This window comes from Mesoplodon bidens, assembly GCF_964165515.1.
Source record: "Mesoplodon bidens genome assembly, chromosome: 12".
Classification (NCBI taxonomy): Eukaryota; Metazoa; Chordata; class Mammalia; order Artiodactyla; family Ziphiidae; genus Mesoplodon; species Mesoplodon bidens.
Window position 1 is genome coordinate 77,135,312 of NC_138168.1, and position 14,473 is coordinate 77,149,784.

Below are 14,473 nucleotides of genomic sequence, written 5' to 3' on the forward strand. Positions count from 1 at the left end.
TGTAAACCTTAAACTTTTGCTTACTTTCATTTCTGAGTAGGTATTACAGTTTATTGTGTCATATTTTTTTGCTCTGAGTTAAATTAAGCACTGAAAGAAGCCTAATTAACCTTTAGGACACCGGAGTAGCGTTTGTGATAGCAAGATAGCAGTTCTTAAGAGATCTCCTGCTTTGTTGTTGCCCAGCTAACTGGCTGGTTAATTCTTGGATTCTGACTTTGAATACTTGGTTCGGGATGGTGTAGACAAGTCATAAATTAGGCAGGTTTAGAATTTTCAAGTCACTAAGGAATCATTGGATGAGTTATGACTTTACCATTAAGCAGAATCTTGAAGGTCTGAAACCTTGAAACAGTGCCAGACATACTTTAGTTTAGTATACCTGACTCTAAACCTCAATAGTTAAAAAAAAAAAAAAAAAAGTTTAATTTGTTGCTGACACAATGCTGGAAAAAAACAAGTGCTTGAGGGGAGTGGGAGGTGGGACCTGTAGTAGGAGACCTGAGGGCCAAGGTCCCCACCAGATGCCCATCTGCCAGCTTCTCTCGCTCTGTTGGTTCGGAGAAGCAGAGGTGATCTTGCCTCCAGCGTCTCTGGGGGACTGAAGCAGTGCCCGGGCAATGATGGAGCAGGGAACAGGTGGCTGTGTCTTGTCCATGCTCCTGACCACCTACGCCTGCTCTTCGCCCTCAGTCTGGTCTCCCTGCTCCACCGTGCCTTCGGCCACCCCGTCTAGCTGCCAGCTAGGGCAAAAAGGCCACCAAACATCTCTCCAGTGCCATTCCTTGAGCATGTCATAGCACTTGAAAAAAGTCCAGCTGAATTCCTAGAAAATGCATATGAGAAACATGGACCTGTATTAATTTTACCGTGGTAGGCAAGATGTTTACTTATGTTCTGGTGAGTGCTGCTGCTACGTTGCTGTTTTTAATTGTAAATTTGAAGATCTAAATGCAGAAGATGTCTGCAGGCATCTGACACCGTCTGTGTTTGGAAAGGGAGTTGCATAGGATGTATCTAACCCAGTTTTCCTGGGGCAGAAGAAGATGTTAAAAGTGTCCTTAACATAGTCAACTTGAGGTAGCACGTTTCTATAATTGAAAAAGAAACAAAGGAATACTTTCAAAGTTGGGGAGAAAAAAATTTGTTTGATGCTCTTTCTGAGCTGATAATTTTAACAGCTAGCCATTGTTTACATGGAAAGGAAATCAGAAGTCAACTCTATGAAAAGGTGGCACAGCTGTATGCAGGTTGGATGGAGGTTTTAGCCGTGGAGTCTGCCTGTTGCCAGGCTGGCTGCCTTTGCCTAATTTTAGGATGGAGCTCATCAAGACATCAATAATATTTTCTATAAGGCAATCCAGAAACACAGAAAGAAAATATTGATGACATTTCCAAACTTTATTAGATTCTGCACACAAAGGTGGGTGTCCTTTGACAGATGATGAAGTAACAGGGAAGCTTGTTGGTCTGCTCTTGTCAGGGCAACATACATCCTTGGCTACTAGTATCTGGATGGGCTTCCTTTTAGCCAGAGATAAAACACTTCAAGAAAAATGAAGGATCTCCCTCCTTTAACTTATGATCAGCTCAAGTATCTAAAATTTATTTGATTGTTATATAAAAGAAACATTAAGAGTTAGACCTTCTGTAATGACCATGATAAGAATGGTCCTTCAGGGCATCAGGCATGTGTTTCTCCCACTGTCAGTCAGAGTCTAAAAGACCCATAGGTATTTAATGCTTTCATGTTACTAAAGAATTATTATAATCTGTTTCAGGTGGCTGTCTAATTCTGTTTTATAAGACATTCTACCAGAGGTTAAAACATTTGCATTTTGAAATTTTTATGTGTTTTTCCATTCAGCATAGCTAAGGAGGAACTTGGAAAATAATGTTAATTAGCTACTCCACTGCACTTTTTGTATTTGAATTTTCTAGAGTTATGCTCCTTCAACAGTTTATTTACATAAGCTAGCTAGTAAATATTTGTGGTGTTCAGGGCACTGACTTGCACAGCCCTTGGGGCACATGGAGCGCAATTCAGAGTTCGTTAGGCACTAATGTACTTTGATATATATTTCAAAGATTCAAACTTTTTTTTTTTACCATAAGTTCACATGCTGCCATTTAGACACAATTAGCGTACTGTGATCATTTGACCATTGTTCAGATAACGTTGCATAGCCTAGTGCTCTCCTTTTACAGTGTGAGAAATTCAGTTCTGAAGACTGTGTGTGCAAGATGTTGATGTGGTCCCTGTAAGAAATACTAGGGTTGGTCTTGATTTAACAAGAAGATGTAATATTTTCTTTTTCTTTGACTTGTTAGGCATACAGTAATTTCTGTCCTGATTTGTTATACATCGTATTTTTGCAACATTAATGAATTTAAATGAATTAATTGGAAAGTTTTGGGGAAAAATAAAGACCCGTATAGAATGTCTAGATTTTAATCCTGATAGGACAACCAGCATCAGGAGAGAAGTTTGCCTATGTGTCATTTGGAGCTGAGTGTATCCCCCAATGCGTCGTTGTATTTGGGAAAATTTTGCCTATGTTCAGATGAATACAACTTGGTCCACTCTGCTTTGTTTATGACTTTGATCTCACTACTGAGTATTTTCCCCCTGTGAAGTATACAGCTATGATTCACATTCCTGAAAACCCAGTTGTCAATACAAAGATGAAAATGAAAAAGGCTGCAAGGAACTAATATGTGAAACACCACTGTCAGCTGCAAAAGCATTTGAAGAGAATGAAGTTTACAAGATAACTCTGTGTACACAGTGTGTAATTTAAAAAGACAGCAGCTTAGACCCGGAGGAAGATGGCGGAAGAGTAAGACGCGGAGATCACCTTCCTCCCCACACATACATCAGAAATTCATCTACACGTGGAACAACTCCTACAGAACACCTACTGAACGCTGACAGAAGACCTCAGACCCCCCCAAAAGGCAAGAAACTCCCCACATACCTGGGTAGGGCAAAAGAAAAAAAAGAAGAAACAGAGACAATAGGATAGGGACGGGACCTGCACCAGTGGGAGGGAGCCGTGAAGGAGGAAAGGTTTCCACGCACTAGGAGCCCCTCCGCGGGCGGAGACTGCAGGTGGCGGAGGGGGAAAGCTTCGGAGTAGCGGAGGAGAGCACAGCAACAGGGGTGTGGAGGGCAAAGCGGAGAGATTCCCGCACAGAGGATCGGTGCCCTCGGGCACACACCAGCCCGAGAGACTTGTCTGCTTGGCCGCCGGGGCGGGCGGGGCTGGGAGCTGAGGCTCGGGTGTCGGCTTTCAGTCGGAGCGCAGGGAGAGGACTGGGGCTGGCGGCAGGAAGAGAGCCTGAAGGGGTTAGTGCACCACGGCTAGCCCGGAGGGAGTCCGGGGAAAGGGTCTGGAGCTGCCGAAGAGGCAAGAGACTTTTTCTTCCCTTTTGTTTCCTGGTGCGCGAGGAGAGGGCATTAAGAGGGCTGCTTGGGGAAGCGCCGGAGACAGGCGCGAGCCGCGGGTAAGGCGCGGACCTCGGAGACGGGCGTGGGACGCTGGGGCTGCCGCCGCCGCCGCCGCCGCCGCCGCCGCCGCCGCCGCCGCCGCCGCCGCGGGGCCTGTGTGCGAGCGCGGGTCACTGTCCGCCCCGCCTTCCGGGGGGCCTGTGCACCCCGCCACTGCCGGGGTCCCGGGACCCGGGGACGGCTTTCCCGGGAAAACGCACGGAGCGCCACGGGCTGCTGCAACGTCACGCCGGCCTCTGCCGCCGCAGGCCCGCCCCACACTGCGCGCCCCTCCCTCCCCTCTGCCTGAGTGAGCCAGAGCCCCCGAATCAGCGGCTCCTTTAAACCCGTCCTGTCTGAGCGAAGAACGGACGCCCTCCGGCGACCTATGCGCAGAGGCGGGGCCAGGTCCAAGGCTGAGACCCAGGAGCTGTGAGAGCAGAGACAGGGAAATCTCTCTGTGCAGCCTCGGAGGCAGCGGATTAAAGCTCCACGGTCCACTTGATGTGCCCTGCGTCTGTGGAGTGCATGAATGGACAGCGAATCATCCCAAATTGAGGAAGTGGACTTTGAGGACAAGATTTAAGACTTTACCCCCTTTTCCTCTTTTTACAACGAAGTATCCCAAATTAAGGAGGTGGACTTAGAAAGCAAGATTTCAGACTTCTCGCCCTTTTCCTCTTTTTACAACGAATTATCCCAAATTGAGGAGGTGGACTTGGAGAGCAAGATTTTTGATTTATCCCCCTGCTCTCTTTTTGTGAATGTGTATGTGTAATCTTCTGTGTAAGATTCTCTCTGTATAGCTTTGCTTCCACAATATGTCCCAGGGTTCTATCGGTCCGTTTTTTTTTTTCAATAATTACTTTTTAATTTTAATAACGCTACTATATTTCATACTTTATTCTATTTTACTTTACCTGCTCTTTCCTTTTTTCCTACCTTCCCTTCCTCCCTCCCTCCCTCCGCTCCTCCTTTCCTTCTTTCTTTTTCTTTCCTCCCTCCCTCCCTCCCACCGTTCTTCTTTCCACTTTCTTTTTCTTTCCTTCCTCCCTCCCTCGCTCCTGTCTTTCTTTCTTTCTTTTCTTCCTCCCTCCCTCCCTCCCTCCCCTCTTCCACTCACTCTTCCTTTTGCTTTCATTCCTCCCTCCCTCCCTCCTTTCTTTCCTTCTTTCTTTCCATCCTTCCTCCCTCCCTCCTTTCTTTCTTCCATCCTTCCTTCCTTTCTTCCCTTCTTCCTTTCTTTCCCTCTCTCTTTCTTTCTTCTACTAATTCTTTCTTTCTACTTTTTCTCCCTGTTATTCTGAGCCGGGTGGATGAAAGGCTCTTGGTGCTGCAGCCAGGAGTCAGTGCTGTGCCTCTGAAGTGGGAGAGCCAACTTCAGGACACGGGTCCACAAGAGACCTCCCAGCTCCACATAATATCAAGCAGCGAAAATCTCCCAGAGATCTCCATCTCAACACCAGCACCCAGCTTCAGTCAACGACCAGCAAGCTACAGTGCTGGTCACCCTATGCCAAGCAACTAGCAAGGCAGGAACACAACCCCACCCATTAGCAGAGAGGCTACCTAAAAACATAATAAGGCCATAGGCACCCCAAAACACACCACCAGACGTGGACCTGTCCACCAGAAAGACAACATCGAGCCTCAACCACCACAACACAGGCATTAGTCCCCCCCACCAGGAAGCCTACACAACCTACTGAAACAACCTTAGCCACTGGGGACAGACACCAAAAACAACGGGAACTACGAATCTGCAGCCTGCAAAAAGGAGACCCCAAACACAGCAACATAAGCAAAATGAGAAGACAGAAAAACACACAGCAGGTGAAGGAGCAAGATAAAAACCTACCAGACCTAACAAATGAAGAGGTAATAGGCAGTCTACCTGAAAAAGAATTCAGAATAATGATAGTAAAGCTGATCCAAGATTCTATTTCCAAGATCCGTAATCTTGGAAATAGAATAGACAAAATGCAAGAAACAGTTAACAAGGATCTAGAAGAACTAAAGATGAATCAAGCATCGATTAAAAACACAATAAATGAAATGAAAAATACTCTAGATGGGATCAATAGCAGAATAACTGAGGCAGAAGAACGGATAAGTGAGGTGGAAGATAAAATAGTGGAAATAACTGCTGCAGAGCAAAATAAAGAAAAAAGAATGAAAAGAATTGAGGACAGTCTCAGAGACCTCTGGGACAACATTAAATGCACCAACATTCGAATTATAGGGGTTCCAGAAGAAGAAGAGAAAAAGAAAGGGACTGAGAAAATATTTGAAGAGATTATAGTTGAAAACTTCCCTAATATGGGAAAGGAACTAGTTAATCAAGTCCAGGAGGCACAGAGAGTCCCATACAGAATAAATCCAAGGAGAAATACGCCAAGAAACATATTAATCAAACTGTCAGAAATTAAACACAAAGAAATCATATTAAAAGCAGCAAGGCAAGAACAACAAATAACACACAACGGAATCCCCATCAGGTTAACAGCTGATCTCTCAGCAGAAACTCTACAAGCCAGAAGGGAGTGGCAGGACATAATTAAAGTGATGAAGGAGAGAAACCTGCAACCAAGATTACTCTACCCAGCAAGGATCTCATTCAGATTTGATGGAGAAATTAAAACGTCTACAGACAAGCAAAAGCTGAGAGAGTTCAGCACCACCAAACCAGCTTTACAACAAATGCTAAAGGAACTTCTCTAGGCATGAAACACAACAGAAGGAATATACCTACAATAACGAACCCAAAGCAATTAAGGAAATGGGAATAGGAACATACATATCAATAATTACCTTAAATGTAAATGGACTAAATGCTCCCACCAAAAGACACAGAGTGGCTGAATGGATACAAAAACAAGACCCATATATATGCTGTCTACAAGAGACCCATTTCAGACCTAGAGACACATACAGATTGAAAGTAAGGGGATAGAAAAAGATATTCCATGCCAATGGAAATCAAAAGAAAGCTGGAGTAGCAATTCTTATATCAGACAAAATAGACTTTAAAGACTATTAGAAGAGACAAAGAAGGACACTACATAACGATAAAGGGATCGATCCAAGAAGAAGATATAACAATTGTAAATATTTATGCACCCAACATAGGAGCACCTCAATACATAAGGCAAATACTAACAGCCATAAAAGGGGAAATCGACAGTAACACAATCATAGTAGGGGACTTTAACACCCCACTTTCACCAATGGACAGATCATCCAAAATGAAAATAAATAAGGAAACACAAGCTTTAAATGATACATTAAACAAGATGGACTTAGTTGATATTTATAGGACATTCCATCCAAAAACAACAGAATACACATTTTTCTCAAGTGCTCATGGAACATTCTTCAGGATAGATCATATCTTGGGTCACAAATCAAGCCTTGGTAAATTTAAGAAAATTGAAATTGTATCAAGTATCTTTTCTGAGCGCAATGCTATGAGACTAGACATCAATTACAGGAAAAGATCTGTAAAAAATACAAACACATGGAGGCTAAACAATACACTACTCAATAACGAAGTGATCACTGAAGAAATCAAAGAGGAAATTAAAAAATACCTAGAAACAAATGACAATGGAGACATGACAACCCAAAACCTATGGGACGCAGCAAAAGCAGTTCTAAGAGGGAAGTTTATAGCAATACAATCCCACCTTAAGAAACAGGAAACATTTCGAGTAAACAACCTGACCCTGCACCTAAAGCAATTAGAGAAAGAAGAACAAAAAACCCCCAAAGTTAGCAGAAGGAAAGAAATCATAAAGATCAGATAAGAAATAAATGAAAAAGAAATGAAGGAAACGATAGCAAAGATCAACCAAACTAAAAGCTGGTTCTTTGAGAAGATAAACAAAATTGACAAACCATTTGCCAGACTCATCAAGAAAAGAAGGGAGAAGACTCAAATCAATAGAATTCGAAATGAAAAAGGAGAAGTAACAACTGACACTGCAGAAATACAAAGGATCATGAGGGATTACTATAAGCAACTCTATGCCAATAAAATGGACAACCTGGAAGAAATGGACAAATTCTTAGAAATGCACAACCTGCCAAGACTGGCTCAGGAAGAAATAGAAAATATGAATAGACCAATCACAAGCACTGAAATAGAAACTGTGATTAAAAATCTTCCATCAAACAAAAGCCCAGGACCAGATGGCTTCACAGGCAAATTCTATCAAACATTTAGAGAAGAGCTAACACCCATCCTTCTCAAACTCTTCCAAACAATATCAGAGGAAGGAACACTCCCAAACTCATTCTACGAGGCCACCATCACCTTGATACCAAAACCAGGCAAGGATGTCACAAAGAAAGAAAGCTACAGGCCAATATCACTGATGAACATAGATGCAAAAATACTCAACAAAATACTAGCAAACAGAATCCAAGAGCACATTAAAAGGATCATACACCATGATCAAGTGGGGTTTATTCCAGGAATGCAAGGATTCTTCAATATACGCAAATCAATCAATGTGATACACCATATTAACAAGTTGAATGAGAAAAACCGTATGATCATCTCAATAGATGCAGAGCAAGCTTTCGACAAAATTCAACACCCATTTATGATAAAAACCCTGCAGAAAGTAGGCATAGAGGGAACTTTCCTCAACATAATAAAGGCCATATATGACAAACCCACAGCCAACATTGTCCTCAATGGTGAAAAACTGAAACCATTTCCACTAAGATCAGGAACAAGACAAGGCTGCCCACTCTCACCACTCTTATTCAACTTAGTTTTGGAAGTTTTAGCCACAGCAATCAGAGAAGAAAAGGAAATAAAAGGAATCCAAATTGGAAAAGAAGAAGTAAAGCTGTCACTGTTTGCAGATGACATGATACTATACATAGAGAATCCTAAAGATGCTACCGAAAAACTACTAGAGCTAATCAATGAATTTGGTAAAGTAGCAGGATACAAAATTAGTGTACAGAAATCTCTGGCATTCCTGTACACTAATGATGAAAAATCTGAAAGTGAAATCAAGAAAACACTCCCATTTACCATTGCAACAAAAAGAATAAAATATCTAAGAATAAACCTACCTAAGGAGACAAAAGACCTGTATGCAGAAAATTATAAGACACTGATGAAAGAAATTAAAGATGATACAAATAGATGGAGAGATATACCATGCTCCTGGATTGGAAGAATCAATATTGTGAAAATGACTCTACTACCCAAAGCAATCTACAGATTCAATGCAATCCCTATCAAACTACCACTGGCATTTTTCACAGAACTAGAACAAAAAATTTCAAAATTTGTTTGGAAAAACAAAAGACCCTGATTAGCCAAAGCAATCTGGAGAACGAAAAACGGAGCTGGAGAAATCAGGCTCCCTGACTTCAGACTATACTACAAAGGTACAGTAATTAAGACAGTGTGGTACTGGCATAAAAACAGAAAGATAGAACAGTGGATCAGGATAGAAAGCCCAGAGATAAACCCACGCACATATGGCCAACTTATCTTTGATAAAGGAGGCAGGAATGTACAGTGGAGAAAGGACAGCCTCTTCAATAAGTGGTGCTGGGAAAACTGGACAGGGACATGTAAAAGTATGAGATTAGATCACTCCCTAACACCATACACAAAAATAAGCTCAAAATGGATTAAAGACCTAAATGTAAGGCCAGAAACTATCAAACTCTTAGAGGAAAACATAGGTAGAACACTCTATGACATAAATCACAGCAAGATCCTTTTGGACCCACCTCCTAGAGAAATGGAAATAAAAACAAAGATAAACAAATGGGACCTAATGAAACTTCAAAGCTTTTGCACAGCAAAGGAAACCATAAACAAGACCAAAAGACAACCCTCAGAATGGGAGAAAATATTTGCAAATGAAGCAACTGACAAAGGATTAATCTCCAAAATTTATAAACAGCTCATGCAGCTCAATAGCAAAAAAACAAACAACCCAATCCAAAAATGGGCAGAAGACTTAAATAGGCATTTCTCCAAAGAAGATATACAGACTGCCAACAAACACATGAAAGAATGCTCAACATCATTAATCATTAGAGAAATGCAAATCAAAACTACAATGAGATATCATCTCACACCAGTCAGAATGGTCATCATCAAGAAATCTAGAAACAATAAATGCTGGAGAGGGTGTGGAGAAAAGGGAACCCTCTTGCACTGCTGGTGGGAATGTGAATTGGTACAGCCACTATGGAGAACAGTATGGAGGTTCCTTAAAAAACTACAAATAGAACTACCATATGACCCAGCAATCCCACTACTAGGCATATACACTGAGAAAACCATAATTCAAAAAGAGACATGTACCAAAATGTTCATTGCCGCTCTATTCACAATAGCCTGGAGCTGGAAACAACCTAAGTGTCCATCGTCGGATGAATGGATAAAGAAGATGTGGCACATAATACAATGGAATATTACTCAGCCATAAAAAGAAACGAAACTGAGCTATTTGTAATGAGGTGGATAGACCTAGAGTCTGTCATACAGAGTGAAGTAAGTCAGAAAGAGAAAGACAAATACCGTATGCTAACACATATATATGGAATTTAAAAAAAATGTCTTGAAGAGCCTAGGGGTAAAACGGGAATAAAGACACAGACCTACTTGAGAATGGACTTGAGGATATGGGGAGGGGGAAGGGTAAGCTGTGACAAAGCGAAAGAGAGGCATGGACATATATACACTACCAAACGTAAGGTAGATAGATAGTGGGAAGCAGCCGCAGAGCACAGGGAGATCAGCTCGCTGCTTTGTGACCGCCTGGAGGGGTGGGATGGGGAGGGTGGGAGGGAGGGAGATGCATGAGGGAAGGGATGTGGGAACAGATGTATATGTATGACTGATTCACTTTGTTATAAAGCAGAAACTAATAAAAAAGAAAGAAAAAAAAAGTGAAAAAAAAGACAGCAGCTTAACTTATGATTTTTATATTTTATTAACTGAATAGTTCCATCAAATCTAATGGCACTTCAAACATTTTCTAATGGTTTTATGATGGTTACTTACTCTGTATGCTTTAAGGAGTCCAGCACACTGGTTAAAACAATCGTTTAGGGGGATCTAGAGTATTAGCGTATTCTAGACAACACAATTTACAGGTGCTAATTTTAAGACTGTTCATAGCTCTTGGTGAGTAAATTCAGGGTATTCAAATGTTGGACTAGTTCTGCAAGGTATAGAAAGCCCATGAGACACTTGGAAGCTACAGGTTATTAACTTATCTGGGTAATTTATGTGGTGTATGTGAGATTGGAAGGGTAAGGAATAAACTCACTTTTAAAGCTTTGCATAAAGGAGAACACTGTTGTTTTGGTATGATGGCGCTCAGCCATGATGGAGCTGTGTTGTTGAAAAATACGTCCTTTGACATTTTAACTGGAGGCAGTGTCTAAGGAAATTGAGAGAGATTTGTGACCATGATTTAATAATCAGGTTCCCTAAAAAATAATGTATCAATATTGATACTAAACACTTGCTCATGTAATTTGATCTAATTACTAAATATTATGTATTTATCCACCTGATAAATATGTGTTGGGTTCCACAAGGTCATATCTGTGTGGAAGTCCAAAATAAAGTCCTTGTGGGATTTGAAAAAAAAAAAAAAAAAACTTGATGTTTGTCACTGGCTTGACTGATGTTTTGGCATGGTGAACTTTTCTTATTGCCAGCTGTCTTACATCAGGTTCCCTAGAAGCAGAGCCTGAGATGTGGATTCTTGTGCACATGATTTATTGAAGAAAAGCTTTCACAAGAAACCTGTAAGTGAGAGAGGGAAGCAGGAGAGGCAGAGGAAGAAACTGGACAGAGATGTGATTTCAGGAGAAGTCTAGTCTCAGCCTCAGCCTGATCCCACAGGGAAGGGTGGGGAGCTCTGGAAGGTGAATTGCACTGTAGAGTTTGTCCTGCCAGAGAAAAAGAGGCTGAAAGCCTCTTTGGGGAGGAGGAAACAGCCTTCTAGGCATCTGTGGGGAGATAGCACCTGTCAACCACGGATAATTCTCCTGAGAAGGGTATATAGATGTGAGTCGATATCTACAGTAATTGGGAAATCGGAGAACAGTCTTTTAAAGGGAGTCTGGGCATCTGGTATACCAGAGCACAAGATTATGAGCTGAGAACCTATATAAATTATTTCCTCATAGCAGGTATTGTGCATCAATCATAGGAATGTGGACAGCTAGAGAGGCTCATGGAGAGAGTCCATAGGAGAGCAACAAAGTGATTGAGGGTTTTTTTAAATAGGTCTCTTGGGCTGGAATCGGAAAGGATTTATCTCAGAAAAGAACTTTTTCACTGTCTTCAAGTATATGAAGGGATATTAGACAGAACATCTTTAGGATGTACCGCACGGTGTTTTGTTTTCATCTCTACTGAGGAGAGCATAAAAGAAAATGAATGAAAATCGCAGCTGGAGGGGATTCAGATTAAATATAATAGAAATGTTCTTTATAATAAATGCTCTTAGAAATGGAAACATTTTAGAATCTCTCTCCATAAAGGTCCTTAAGATAGAATAAGCATTAACCTACTACAGATGGTCATTCCTCTAAGAATCATGTCATAGACTTCAAGTGTGAGAAAACTATGAGACTAGGGAAAATAAGATGTGAAGGTAGACAGATGGACAGACAGACTGACACCCACACCCACACTTTAAAGTGTCATTATTTTAAAACTTCCAGAATTAAACTAAAACTCTATCCATTTGCTTTAAAATACACAAGTTTCTTAAATGAACATGATCAGTTGTCTTTGGGAGCAGAGTGGGATACACAAATGTGATTATATAAACAATAACCAGTTTTTTTTCATTGTAAAATGCACTTTAAAAAATTGTTAGAGATCCTGGTTTTCTTTTCTTTTAATTAGGAAATTAAAACACAAGGTAAATTTGGATAGAGCACAAATCTGAGTCTTTATCAGAAGAAGCACACGGGGAATTCCCTGGCAGTCCAGTGTTTAGGACTCCGCGCTCTCACTGCTGAGGGCCCGGGTTCAATCCCTGGTCGGGGAACTAAGATCCCACAAGCTGCGCAGCCAATAAATAAATAAATGAATTTTTTTAAAAAAGAAGAAGTAGCACATGTACTCTTAGGCACCAACGTAAACGATGGAAATGGACAGATAACAAAAGAAAAATATTAAGTCTGTTTACGATTGACTAGTGAGGAATTTGTTTTGTTTTCCTAAAGATGAAGATTTTATTTAGTGCTTCCTAGAAAGTAGAGCAGAGACCCCGAGAAAACAAATGATAACACCCTTTTTCAGAGGCAGCTATTTCGATCATACAGGAAGAATAATGCACTTCAGAAACCAATATATCTCGAAAGGAAGAGCATTCTAATATGTCTCTTAAATATATTATAGAGATTAGAACAATATTAATCCCCCTAATATACTAGAAAGATTAAAATAATATTGGGCTTCCCTGGTGGTGCAGTGGTTGAGAGTCCGCCTGCCAATGCAGGGGACATGGGTTCATGCCCCGGTCCGGGAAGATCCCACATGCTGCGGAGCGGCTGGGCCCGTGAGCCATGGCCTCTGAGCCTGCGCGTCCGGAGCCTATGCTCTGCAATGGGAGAGGCCACAACAGTGAGAGGCCCGCGTACCACAGAAAATAAATAAATAAATAATATTAAGCACCTGCATAGCAAAAGTTCAAATACCTGAAATTGATGTGAACTTTGAGCTCTTTTATCTGAAACCACAAGGGTGATAATAATACCATCATAAAAAGTCTTGCATGGGTACAGTATACTAAGAGCTTTGCTGCATTATCTTACTTTATTCTGGTAATAGTCCTGTGATATAGTTTATTGTCATCCCGTTTTCCAGGTGAAGGAACTGAGGCACAGAGGGGTTAAGTAATTTGCCCAAGGGCTTCCAGTTATTGGGGAGCCTTACCTGTTAATCAGTACTGTCTGCCTCCCCCTCGTCCATTTCCTGTCACAAGTATGCACAGAAAAGAACTTCATAGTAGAAAATAATGCTTTGGAAAGTTGCTTTTCCCTAGAGGAGTGGCATTGCCATGTCCACACAGCTCCAGTGGAAAAGGACGGTCCTGGCACCATCTCCTGGGTGTCAGGTCAGATTGTATCTGCTTTTTGGTGTCTTGATTCATGGAACGTGATTTGATCGATGTCTTAACTTCATATCTAAAAACTGTTTTATAACAGAATTTTAATGCTGGGACAACTTATTTGTATTACACACAGAGTTAAATTTTTACGTATTTTATGAAAACACACCTGGAACTTCTCACATTGGCCGTTCTGAAAGATCTTTCATCTAATTCTGCTATGTTAAATTTGTTAATTTTCTATAATATTTCATTTTGTCCTTCTGTGTTTTTCAAAAAGTAGAAACCTAGTTTTTAAGCCCAAACTTTAAATGTCTCTGAACATATTCTAGATATCTAACTACTATTTTCCTCTCATCCATAGGATCCCCAATAAATCCCATAACATTTGTTAGTTGATAACATTGAACTGGTAACATGAGGCAGTCTAGAACAAAACAAGCAAGCGATTTTTAAAAATCAGTTTCAGGCTTCCACCTCTGTTTTACTAAAATGTCCTTAGTCTACACATTTTGTCTTCCACAAAGAGAGGTAATCCAAAGGTCAAACTACAGGCAATTTCTGTTATTGAACTTATAATTGAACTGAGAAAGGTGTTTTGATGTTGGAAGATGTTGGAGAAGGAAAATCAAGGTTCTTTTTGGAACAGAACACAAAGAGTCCGTTGTGTCTCTTGGTTTGATTTAGATGAAAACCTGCAGGGGAGGACGTGTTTCTCCTTTCACTTGGGTGACCCTTGTCTTTGGCTGGCACTTGATCACCAACAGTGGTGCGAAGAAGGTGCCCAAAGGATTCATTCTGCTGCTTGGTAGACAGCCTTGGCCATCATTTCCATTTCAATCTTCCATTTTCTCTTGTT

General features: G+C 41.2%; 1 protein-coding gene and 1 pseudogene across 3 annotated transcripts in view; both read left to right on the forward strand.

Annotated features, from left to right (window-relative positions):
• Positions 1-14,473, forward strand: part of SASH1 (SAM and SH3 domain containing 1) — a 264,505-nt gene that overhangs the window by 187,891 nt on the left and 62,141 nt on the right. The window lies entirely within an intron of this gene.
• LOC308626188 (lanosterol 14-alpha demethylase-like) lies at positions 621-1,722 on the forward strand (annotated as a pseudogene). The gene has a single exon. The product of its transcript is annotated as a lanosterol 14-alpha demethylase-like (transcript).